This window comes from Coturnix japonica, chromosome 2 (genome assembly GCF_054131305.1).
Source record: "Coturnix japonica strain WE chromosome 2, WE-NBRP24, whole genome shotgun sequence".
In the NCBI taxonomy this organism is placed as follows: Eukaryota; Metazoa; Chordata; class Aves; order Galliformes; family Phasianidae; genus Coturnix; species Coturnix japonica.
In genome coordinates, this window is record NC_140664.1 from 51,653,049 (window position 1) to 51,665,372 (window position 12,324).

Sequence of the window (12,324 nt, forward strand, 5' to 3'; positions counted from 1 at the left end):
TATTATGTTTGATATGTCTTGTCCTGAAGAAGTAATGACACAAAATATTCTGTTAATGCTCACTTGCAATACCACAGTATTCCTAAGGTGTTATGGATAATTGTGATGTACTACTTTAGATAGGAAGTCACACTGTAAGGCTGGTCAGCTTTAACAAGGCAAAATAAACAGTAGAATGACTAAAATGTGACAGACAACATAAAGATTTTCCCCTTCATCTTCCTTTTCTGTGTGTGCAGAGATTTCTCTGATTGTCCTTGCATTCCACAGCAATCTCTGGTAGAAAAGGAGCATTAGGAGGAAATAAACACCCCCCCAAGAACTAACAGTGAACCATCATGATGCCAGAAGAACTCTAGATGACAATGAAGACTGTCAAATAAGGTTATGTCTGTTAGGCAGTCAATGGGGGTGGATAAGTTAACAAATAAGGAATACATATGAAAATATAACCCGTTCCCAAATGATCAACTGGTGGAGCATTCTTAGACAGTAAACTGGATGCTATCCCTGAGCTTCCAATCTTTTTGTTATGATACTTAATGGTAACACAATCTTCCTTTTAAGTTCCTACTCATGGATTTCTTTAAGTCAGTGTCCTTATGTTGTGCAAATACCATCCTTCTAATTTCCATCTAAAAACTGAGTTACGTCACTTTTCATTCTGCTCCTCTGAATATCAAAACTTCTAAACTACAAAGACCAAGCTCTATATCCTAAGTAATGGAGTTTAGATATAAGAATTAGATATATCCCTCTTCCTCCCTTTTCCTCCCCCCCCCCTATACACACACAGCATCCTCTTGGATCTTGATACCTGTTAACAGACAAATGAAATAATGATATCCAGCTGAAGTTTCTTCTGCCTTGTATTGCAGAATAATAGTAGTAAGGAGCTCGCAAAAATCATCAAATCCAACTCTTGGCTCCACACACGAAAACTCAAAAAACCAACTGTAAGAGGCCATGCTTTTTACATTACTGTCTCAAAGTTTGCTGAAATGGAAAAGTTCAGGCAAGTCCTGGCCAAGGTTCCAGGACTCCCTTTGTCTGAGACACACAGGAACGGAGGTTAGAGAAATCCCTTAGTTCAAGGGATGGACAGGTCTGGGAGCTACGAGAGATAAGATGCTGATTAATGGCCCTAAAGTGGTCTTTTTGTGTGGGCCTATCTCAAGGAAGATGGCCATCTCTGAGGAATTCACATGACTCTGACCCGAGCCTTCCAGAAATGTCACAAAGGCTGGGAAGAAGAAGGATAAAAAGGGCACAGACAAACCCTGAATTGAGGTTTTCTGACACCAGATGCCTCACTACGGAAACAAGGAGGTTTTCTGTCATCAGATGCCTCTCTACGTGAATGCCTGCATGCTGAAGAAGATACCTGCATGCTGAAGAACCTTTTAGGTAACTGACCTCACCGTCGTCCTACTGCTGCCTACTGTCTCTCCTGGGTTTGCTGCTCGAGACTCTGCTCCGTGAGACCTCGCTGCCCGAGACTCCGCTTTGTGAGACCTTGCTACTCTGACCGCCTTCTCTGCACCGCACCGATCTGCTGCTTGCGGCCTGCTACTCTGCTGCTGCTCTCCCCTACGCTTATTTTGCCCCGGACCAACGTAACAACTTGCTACGGGATGCTGCTGCATCCAGGAGGTGACTATTCCCTGCTTTAACGTAATTCTTGCTCTTTTCTACCTCTTCTATCGCCTACTTTCCCGTCCCCATCACCCTAATTTTGGTATTCGTCTCTCTCCCTTCCCCATCCCCTCAGCTGTCTATCATTTCTAATAAACTGGTCGGATCAACATTTGAATGCTCTTCTCCTTAATCTCACGCCAGGCATAACATATCAAAAGAACCTTTGCCTCACTCCTAAATTGGAGCGAGACACCAACCAACCAACCAACCAAAGAAAAAACACATATTTTTAAAAGCTTTGTTCAACACTTCTTGAACTCCATTGTATGACTAGTTCTCTTTCTCAAAGAAAGAGAAGCCAGAGAACAGGAATACAAGTATTCCAGGTCTAATTTTTACATCTACATAGAACTAGAATTCAGCTAAAGAACAAAAGAACACAGCTAATTTCACCATTTAGATGGGCAGTCGTCAGTCCTATTGTTTAGGTAAAACCAGAATTAGCTCAATTTAAAATTCACATTTAAGTTCTCTTTCAAATGAACAATTGATGTTGAATAAAGCAAATCGTACAGCAATGTTAAGTATGTTCTAACAACATCTTATAAAAGATGTTAAAGATGCATCCTATGATGCATTCTTCTATAGAAGACTCAGGAACTATCAGGTTTACATGGATTTTGGTGTTACTTAAATATTTTTAGCTAGTGCATAGAACTGTATGTATTTTTCTTCTTTCTTCCATGTATGCTTTGTTTTGTCATAATTCCACTAGACTTCTCAGGCATTACAAAAGATGTTTTTAGATAACATGCTGTTTATGCATAGAAGCAGCAAAATGACTTCTGATAAGTTCCTTGTGAAACCAAATACTGTTAAGAACATAAATGGTTATATATAGGAAAAAGATCACTCACCCAAGTAGTGGTAAAATATCTAACTACATAACACTCATTCTCAGGAAACAGCCTTCACCCAGGAGAATTTCTCCTTTCAGAGGCTAGCCTTTAAAATAGACCAGGGAGGGGCAGACCCTGGGTTCACCCTTTCTGATCATATGAGAAGTACAGGTAAATTGCCTGTACCTGTGCTTCCTGTGCCAGACACTCTCTTCACCAGGTGCTCAGTCAGGAGTTCAGGCCATGCCGTTACAGTTCCCTTATACATACCCTTATATTTAATAAGATGTTTCTAAATAAATATTGATATAATTTCAAAAGCAGTATGGGTAAAGCAAGTTGTAACTCACAAAGATAAGCATATCCTCTAAGAAACTGAAAATAATTTACAGAACTAACTTTAAATTACTAGCATATAATAACAGCTTTAAATAAGAAACTACTCCAGGTGTTTTGAAGACATCAGAATATATTACTGCTTAAAACCAACAAAAAAAACAAACAAAACAAAAACTAGATAAAATAATATGTTCACTGATATTTTTTAAACGATTTCTAATTATCTGAAAAAAAAATGAAATGTATCCTGAAAAAAAAAAAAAAAGTGATTTAGGCAGAACACAGTAAGTCACTTTTTTGAGACTTCAATTACCCAGATAATAAGTTAAATCAATAAAGGAAGAATTTCCATAATGACAGAACCATAATTCTTGCCCTCATCTTCTCTTAATTGCAGTCCATAAAACAATTTGGTAGGAAAAGCCACAAAATAATATCATTTTAGGAATATTCCATTCAAGTTTTTCTTATCATTCTTCCCTCTTCTGACTTTCAAGGTGTCATTTATTCAAACTTATAATTCTTTGTGTCACTTTTTCATTGGGCCTTCATTCCAGCTTTTTTTTTTTTTTTTTTTTTTTTTTAAACTATTCAGAGCCGCAGCCAGACAACTAAGTTCAGCATTAACTAATTACTGGCCAGCAGCTCAGAACATGCTCCTGTCTGTAATACAGTTGTGTATTATCATATTTGTGTTAAACTATAGAAGTTGGTGTTTCCATTAAGAAAAAACAAAAATTTTTTTTGTATATCTATGACTGCCCTATGTACATCTTTCAGATATGGGAACATTGTTATCTACAGTGTATTGACCAAGTGAGAAAAACTACAACTGCTGACAATATCTTTTTTCTGTATGACCCTTTTTATTTGATTGTAGTACATTTTGATGATTTACTGCACTTTAGTGCAGCCAACAAGCAGGAAAATATCAGTACACTTATACTCCACAATATAGTCAAATATAACAAAGTTAGAACATGATACATATTCCCAAATATCTGCTCTATAAATGTGTTTCCACAATTTCAGATTACGATGCATTATTACTATGCAAGATGGCAAGCATGGGATGTATGAGAAGCCATATCAAATATTACATTAATCCTACTTTTGGCCAATGGATGTTCAGTGACTTCTAGCTTTTTTATTTTTATTTTTTTTCTTCACAGAGACATGCAATATCTTCTGTCTATCCCTAAGTTTTCCTGTTAAGCAAATCACAGAATGACTGTTAATGAAACATCCAGGAAATTTCATAGCTAACACATAGATAAACCAGGATCCTGACATGGAAGAAAGAGAGCATCAGTCCCAAATTCAAACTGGCATATTAACAGTTACCTTTATATGGAGGTTTAGCAAAGAGGTGATGCACATTTGAGTTTGGGTTCATGTTTGACTTTCTGAGAGACAAAAAAAAATATCAGTATCTGTATCTTAATCTTCCTTTTCAGTTTGACCCAATAGCTACACTTTTCTTGCAAGTCTTCCTATTTAGGATGTCACTATGACACTGCTTGGATCATGCTTTGGCTGCCAGCACCTAGAAAAGAGTAAACCACATCTCTATTTTGGGATGTGTTTTCAGGTACAGCTGATTTCCAGATGCACATAAACATGAAGTAAACAATAAAGTAAAACTTGTTTCCTGGCCAAAATTCGATCCATAAACCTTTTCCTGTACTTCTCTGTTTTTCAAAACATCTTCCAAGATATGAAAGGGAAACAATTTCTCTCACTGAATTTACCTCTAAAGAGGGTCTGTGGAAATCTTTTGAAACCACATCAATCTACTGCCATGACTCAGTAAAGAGTTTCACCCTCAGCCCCCACTCAGCTTTTAAAGGCACAGTCTAATTTGTAAAGCTCTCAGGGTGGGTTACCTCTACCAGAATCTAAAGCACACATGAATTTAACTGAATAAAAACTAAGGAAGCCTATTGCATATTAAATATGAATACAATTTTACTGAATTATGATTACAAAACCCACCTGTTAATTTGTGCCATCTAATGTTTTCTCCTGCAAAACAGAGAATGAATATATGTGTTTTCTTCCCTTCTTAGTAATCTCACAGTGGCTGCAGATAATTCTTTAAAATGAATGACTCCAGAAAGATATAATTCACTCACTTAAGATGTTTCAGCATTAAGATTAAGCATCCCATTTCCCTGTCCTTGAGTTGCACTGTACTAGCCAGATAACAGACTTTAGCAGCATGCAGAGCTACTAGATCCACATCACCTGTATGGATTTATTTCAAGGACTGGCAAAGGGTAAAAGAGTTTCAGATGAGACTTCAGCTCCCCTTCTATAGTCCAGTCACCCCAACCAGTTCAGTGAGCAATATCACTTGATGATACGATTATGGTCCTAAAATCATGCAGTTCCTTTTGGCAAGAGATGTATCGCAGATTTTAGTTAAAGTGTTTTTTGCATTTAATTTATAAAACTAAGCATCTTGAGAGTAGTTGAGAGTAAACCATTCTAATGGAATAAAACATTGTCTTTTTGAATGTATAAAACCAAACACCAGGAAGGAAAGACCTTAGACTTTCCACTATTGTTATTTAGGAATGTAACTCAGATGAAACCAGATACCTAGGGTGGCTTTTAATTCAACAATCCAGATCATTATTTTGGCACACTGTACTAACAGGAAGATGGGGGGAAAGTGAATTTATAAAAATGTTAAGCCCAAAGAAAGCAGGGCAGCTTGAAAGAGGAAGAAATACCTTTTGAAATTAATCTCATTTCCTTCAAGTCCATGCTTAATTTGAAGGTTTTTCTTTTGGTTCTCTTTCACCAGTACTTTAATCATCTGCCAGGGGAGAGAAAATACAAGGAATAAAAGTATATTTCAAGATTTACTAAATAATGTGCATAAATTCTTTAACTATTTAAAAAAAGAGTTTTGGGTTTTTTTTGGTTTTTTTGGTTTTTTTTTTTTTTTTTCTCTGTAGCTTAGTTATCATGTGCTTCTCACAACAGTTCAAGAGCCTATTTCTATATTTCTTTCCATGTTGATGAGTTGGCCTTGGCTAGCTGCCAGGTTCCTATCAGGCTGCAGTCTCTCTTCCCTTCCCCAGCAAGGCAGGGGGAGAAATATAATGAAAAATCTTGTGGGCTGACTAAAGGAGAAGGAAATCACTTGATGAGTATCATTATGGACTAAAAGTACTCAGCTTGGAGGAGATTAATTCTACTGTCAATTAATAATAGAGTAGAAAGGTAAGAAATAAAAAAAATAAAAATAAAAAACTACATTCCTCCATTCCTCTTCTTTCCAGACTCATCTTCATTGTCAGTACTCTACTTTCATCCTCTCCAAGTGGCTCGTGATGATAGTGATTGGGGTGGCTGTCAGTCCACAAGATTCATCTTTCTCTCACAAATGCCACAGAGAGACTTTTCCCTTCCTTAAGTCTACTCTCCTAGAGCACACCTAGCATCATTCATGGCTCAGCTCCGCAAGCAGTAGGACCCTGCTGGAACAGCTGGAACTCTGATCTAATGTGGGACAATGCTTGGCTGTTCTTGCAAAGGTCACAAAACCTTGCCACATAAACCCAATGCACTATGTGTATTCAACACAGCCTTGAGGAGGTTCCTTTACCTCAAAATGTGTTAGATGTTTTTAGAACTGGAGTTAAGGAAAACAAAAATAATATATTTTAGGAAAGCACTGCTGTTTCATAAACATATTTCGTTGAAAGCTCTATTGCCAGAATGCTGAAGCTTCCATGGAATTCTGTAATTACTGTTTACTACTGTTGAGAATATTAAAAGATTTCCAAGGAAGAGCAAAAAATAATGTCAAAATTATCTACTTGACAAATGTGTTCTGACAAAGTATCTTTCATTTGCCTTGGTTGGTTTTTTTTTTTTTCTGTTCTGTTTTTAAGTTCTTTAGGTTGGTACCCCGTCTTCATCTATGTCTATATTGTACCTACAAAACAGTACATAGAATCAGAATTAATAAACATCATTTCTGCTGAATATTTACAGGGTAATTCTGCTGCTAAATTGATGTTGAAAAGATCAGCATTAACTTGCACAAACTCATTCTCTTTGGCTTCAGGAGGCCCTTAAAGAGGAATTTAAAGAGGATAACTCCAGGCTTCCAAGCCATTGGAGATGCCATTTGAATGAGGTGTTTAGGGGATGCTGCAGAGAAGCTGTAACTCTACAATGATATCCATGCCTCAAAAGATCTCAGGTCATCCATGAGTTGAGAGGGGCACCCTCTTGCCAAAAGGCAAATCTTATCACTTCACTGAATGATAAAGAAAAAGTGTTTTAAAGGGATTAGGTTTTGCTTTTTCATGGCATCTTAGTCTGCTGGAGCAGTAGGCAACTGACCTATGTACAAGCAGATGCGAAATCACTCATAACACTGGAAAGACCATGAATTTTATTCCAGTCAGTGGGAACTATTTCAGATACATTGTTATTATTATTTTCATTTTAGAAATAGGATTAAGAAGGCTATTTTTTAGGGAGCCCTAACATCTTTCAGGATCAAAGTGACACCTCTTGTCTTAGAAAAAGTTAGCATATATTTTGCAAGAGGCATTCCATCTTCCATCATTATGCAGTTCTTTGCAGAATGTGAGCATAAAGTGGGTATTAAACTCTCCTTTTCACTTCATTTTAGAGAATCTTCCAATAAGCTCAGATCAAGCTCTTTATACTGATTCAATTATGAGGTTACATGGTACAGGAATTGTTTTCAGAGAGATGAATGGTAAATGTAGTCAAGAAGTGTAGATGAAGTAATGGTAGACTTTTTGTTTTTTCTATTTCTGTAGTTCTAGAAAAGTTACTTTCTGAGTCTCCATTTAGTAATCACAGAGAGTAATCATTCCAATCATTGTTAATGGGAAATTTGGTTTCTGATAGAAAGGTATAATCTGGAACTAAACAGGACAGATTCTGAGTGCTCAAATCAATGCAACTATTTTGCAAGAAACAGTTGCTGTGTCTTCTTTGTGAAGTCTGCTATAATCCATAGACTTGCAGAATGAGCAGACTACACAAAATTAGTGAAGCCTCTCATAAACTGGTTCTAGCCTCTGAATTCCTGAGGCATCTCAGGAAGACATCTTTGTAGTATACCCAAGAGCCTGGAGCATCTTTGGGAATCATAGATCTTCAGCTCTCACTGAAACACAACTTGTATTCAACACTGACACTTTGTGTTCATCATTTCAGAATCAGTATTTCTGTTGTTGCCAAATAAACTTTTTTTTTTTTTTTTTACGGCTTTTGTAGTTACATAATAAACAAAATTCTAGGGGAAAAAAAAAGCCTCTATAAATGTCAGCATCATTATTTTTTATTATAAAATACTTCCAATTTTATGTTAAAAGATTTTTCAAGTTATCTGACGTTTACAGATCTTGGAGAAGTGAATTCTACTTTCTAATGTAGAAAAAATAGTAGCTTTTCTTTTTTTTTTTTCCTTTTCTTTTCTTTTTGCTTTGTTTTAATGTACAATAGTTTGCCCCATCAGACAGGACCTAACTTGCACATTAACACTAGTGGAAAATAACAAAAAATCTCCTTCTCTGAGGCTGTTTTTGAACAGAAGAAAGATCCAGGCAGTAGAAAGATCCATCTCTGTAGCCTCCCTGAGGTACTGTGTCAATGCAGGTAACAACAGCATCAAGATGACTGAGAATTCCCAGCTACTTACAGATTTAGTATTATTACCGTAAGTATGTGATCTAGAATATATTACTCAGCACTGTGTTATGTGTAGTTGTGAGATTTCTCCCTAGCCTACTTTCTGAACAGATAAACAATGATATGCTGCCACTGTGCATTTTAATTGCTACAATAAACCATCTTTTGTTGTCCACACAAGGAACAGGACAACTCTTATACAAGAGAGATCTTCATTCTCTCCCAGAGCCCTAATGATAAAGAAAATTATTGCTCTTTGTTCTGTACTTCAAAGCAGTTTCTTGTGGATTACTTAATGCATGCTGTTAAGATAAATGACCTTTAAGGAGAATTCTGTCAAACTATCTTCTGAGAAATGATCTTGTTTGTAAAAACAAATAATTCTCTATTTCAGAAATTATAAGGAATCAGAACTGCCTTATTTTTATAGTTTCTACTGGTAGGAAAACGTGCTTCATTGTACTCAAATGGTTTCTGAAATCACAAGAACCCAGTAATGGGGTACTTCATGGCGTCATGTAGAGAGAAATTCTCCACAGTGTAGAGGTATCACAGTGATTCTGGAAAAGTTTTATGAATGAGAAATTAAAATACTCCTAGACAGAAGCTATGTACTCAGAACCTGTAACATCTCAGTTAAAAGCAATATTTTACAGAGAACAGCAGAAGTGGATTGTATCACTTACAGAAGAGGAACTATCATTGTTGGAGATGTATGGTTACATGTTTTCCATCCCTTTAGCTTGTTCATGCATGCATCAGCTCTCTGGAGCAAACTGATCATCCTTGTGGTGTTTGATCTGCTTTTCTGCATTTTCTGAGACAGTATAAATAACTTTCCTCACAGTTTTAGCCTTCCAAGCAAACTGGAGTGCCAAATTAAAGATGAGAATGCCCTGAAAACCTTTTTACACCTAAATCCCAACAGGCAGGAATTTGCATATTAGTCAAACAACAGTTTTAATCCCAGCACTGCCATCTACTGAAGAGATTATTATATGCTTTTCTGGAAGATGTAGTTTTAACTCATAGACCACTTACTCATTATCTCAGAAACTGGATTACTGGATAAAGAGTTTCTAACCAGATAAAACCAAGCTATCCTATACAGCCTGGCAAGATGATCAAATGACTTTAAAATATGCATATAAATCCAATTAAAAGAATGGTGACATTTCAGCAATAGTGAATAGACATATGCAAACTCAATATACCTAGGCCTGCATCACTCTGATTGAAGGTAAAGAAACCCCAGCTCATTTAATTAGTGAGAATGGAATCAACTACCATTTCAAGACAGTAAGAATAAATACTAATCAATTGATTGTTCATAAAAAAAAAAAAAAAAAAAAAAAAAGATTAAAGAAAAGAGAAAAAAAAAAGAAAAACAGAAGAAAAAAAAAGGAAAAAAGAAAAAAAAAGAAAGAAGATTAAAGAAAAGAGAAAAAAGAGAAACAGAAGAAAGAAAAAATAAAAAAATAAAAAAAATAAAAAAATAAAAAAATAAAAAGAAAAAAAGCCAAGAATGATAAATCACTGTTACATACTATAGAAGGATGCATGTAAACTATACACGACAAACTGCATTGATAAAATATACGTTCTCTAGATAAAATAATTTAAATAACAATTGAAGTCCAAAAGCCTTTATCACATTCTGGTCTCTGGGATACCTGCCAGTTATACAATGGATAGAACAGATAATGTCCAGATTTTTGCTGTATATATTTCATTCATTGCTGAAGCAACTATTGTGCAAAGAAAACTACTCATGCTGTTTGTGAACAGGCCACAGTATAATGACCACATTTATCTACTGAGTTTACTATACCACATGGTTTAACAATACAAAGCATTTCCAAAATTTCTTCCTAGGGAAGCAAGCTGTAATTTCTGATGGAAAAAGTACAGTAGGCTAAGTTCTGATGCCAGAGGTAGGAAACTGTCTTCCTGCTTTTTTAGTGTGAGTTGAAACAATCATTACACAAAGGGCAGGCACTGAACATTTTTCCTCAGCCCAACAGTATATTTGTCAAGGCACCATAGGTGCTAAAACTCCAATGTGCTGGGCAACAAAAGCCTACTGGGGACCTCACTGGGCATTAGGGCAGGGCCTGGCATCTAGGCTTCATCCTGTTGCCCCACCAGCAACAGGGCAGCCAGGGACATTAGTAGCTCAGGCACCAGGCACCTCCCTGGGAACAAAGAAAGACCATGTCCAAACTTTGACATAGGCCTGTTGAGGGCCTGTCTGGGCTGGGCTGATGGCTGGGCAGGACAAGGCTGTGTGAAGCTGCACATTGACTCTCCTGAGATCTTGTTGAGCTAATGGTCCTGGGCTGCTGTGGGGAAAGGGGCTTTGGGCAGTATCAGAACCTCAGGGATGGCTATGCCACAGGTCCGTGGCAGTGTGTTAGGATGGTTCCGCCTAAAGCTATCCCTCCTTTGCAAGTGTGTTTCACTGTGTTTATCTGATGACATAATACAAAAACTTCAACTAAAATGAGAATATAAGCTACAAAAGGCTATTTAAAACACATATTTTCCATTATACTCCTCTCAAAACTGGAACTGAAATATTTCAACTAAATCTATGGAAGATTTTAAAAGTTGAGGTGAAAGCATAATCTCAAAAGATACATCAGTTATTTTTCTGTTATTTTCAGACAGCTTATTGGGTCCAGAAGAATTGCAGTTAGCAAGATCATTCACTTCATGCATCTGAAAATGAGTAAAGAACAGGGACCCATCTGGAAGCAGCTCTTGCCAGAGGCACACAAAACACACCAGAGGAAAACAAGGAGGAAAGAAGGCAGGCTAGATAGCCAAAAATGAGTCTGATGGTATCTTTTGACAGGCCAGGAAAAGAAATGCATTGTTACAGAGCAGTACAAGATTTACTTCCCACTAGCACTGGCAGAAGGGAATTACTCATGCTATCTAAACTTTCAACAGTTGGTAGAACCAAGGAGTCATTCACACAGAATGAGAGGAACTAATACACTTGGAAAAGTTGCTAAAAAGAAGAAAGAGGGGGAAAAAAACCACATTCTGAACTAAACAGCTGAGAGAAAGGAAAAACAAAGAAGTGCTCAGAATTCTTTCAATTCAATGCATTTTTTCAGACAGATACACGACATCATATCTTTCATTTTTGTGAACTGATTTTTCCCCCTAAGTTGGAAGCCATCGGTAAAATCTATGTCCCTTCTGCTTTGTTCCTCCACTGCCATGTCAGACAGTCTAGTTAACATCTTTTTGACGCTTTTGTTTTACAGTGTTTTGTTTTGTTTTGTTTTTGTATTGCACACTTCACAGCTTCTTTTACTCTCTCTTTCACTATACATATTTCTCACTGCAGTCTGATCAGATGCATTACAGACCCTGAAACCTGATTTATTTGTTCCTTTGCTCACTCTGTATTTTCTTTCCCTGCATTTTGTTACAAATTTTGCCCCAAGACTCGAACTCTGTAAATCTCTCTTTTCCAGTCTTGGAAAAAATACTAGTCTCTGATTCTTATTCTAGTATTTCAAGACATGTCCCATGTTTTACACCCAATTCTTCTTCTCCCCCGTGCCCTATTTGTCATTTCACCAATTCATTTCCAGCCTGATAGCAGCCTCTTCCAAACATAATTCTTTCATTTAATACTGTTCTCTCACCTTCCATATTCTTCAATTTGTCATTTAATATATATTTCTATATATTAATATATATTTCTAGCATACACTTTTACACTATTCCTTCATATTTT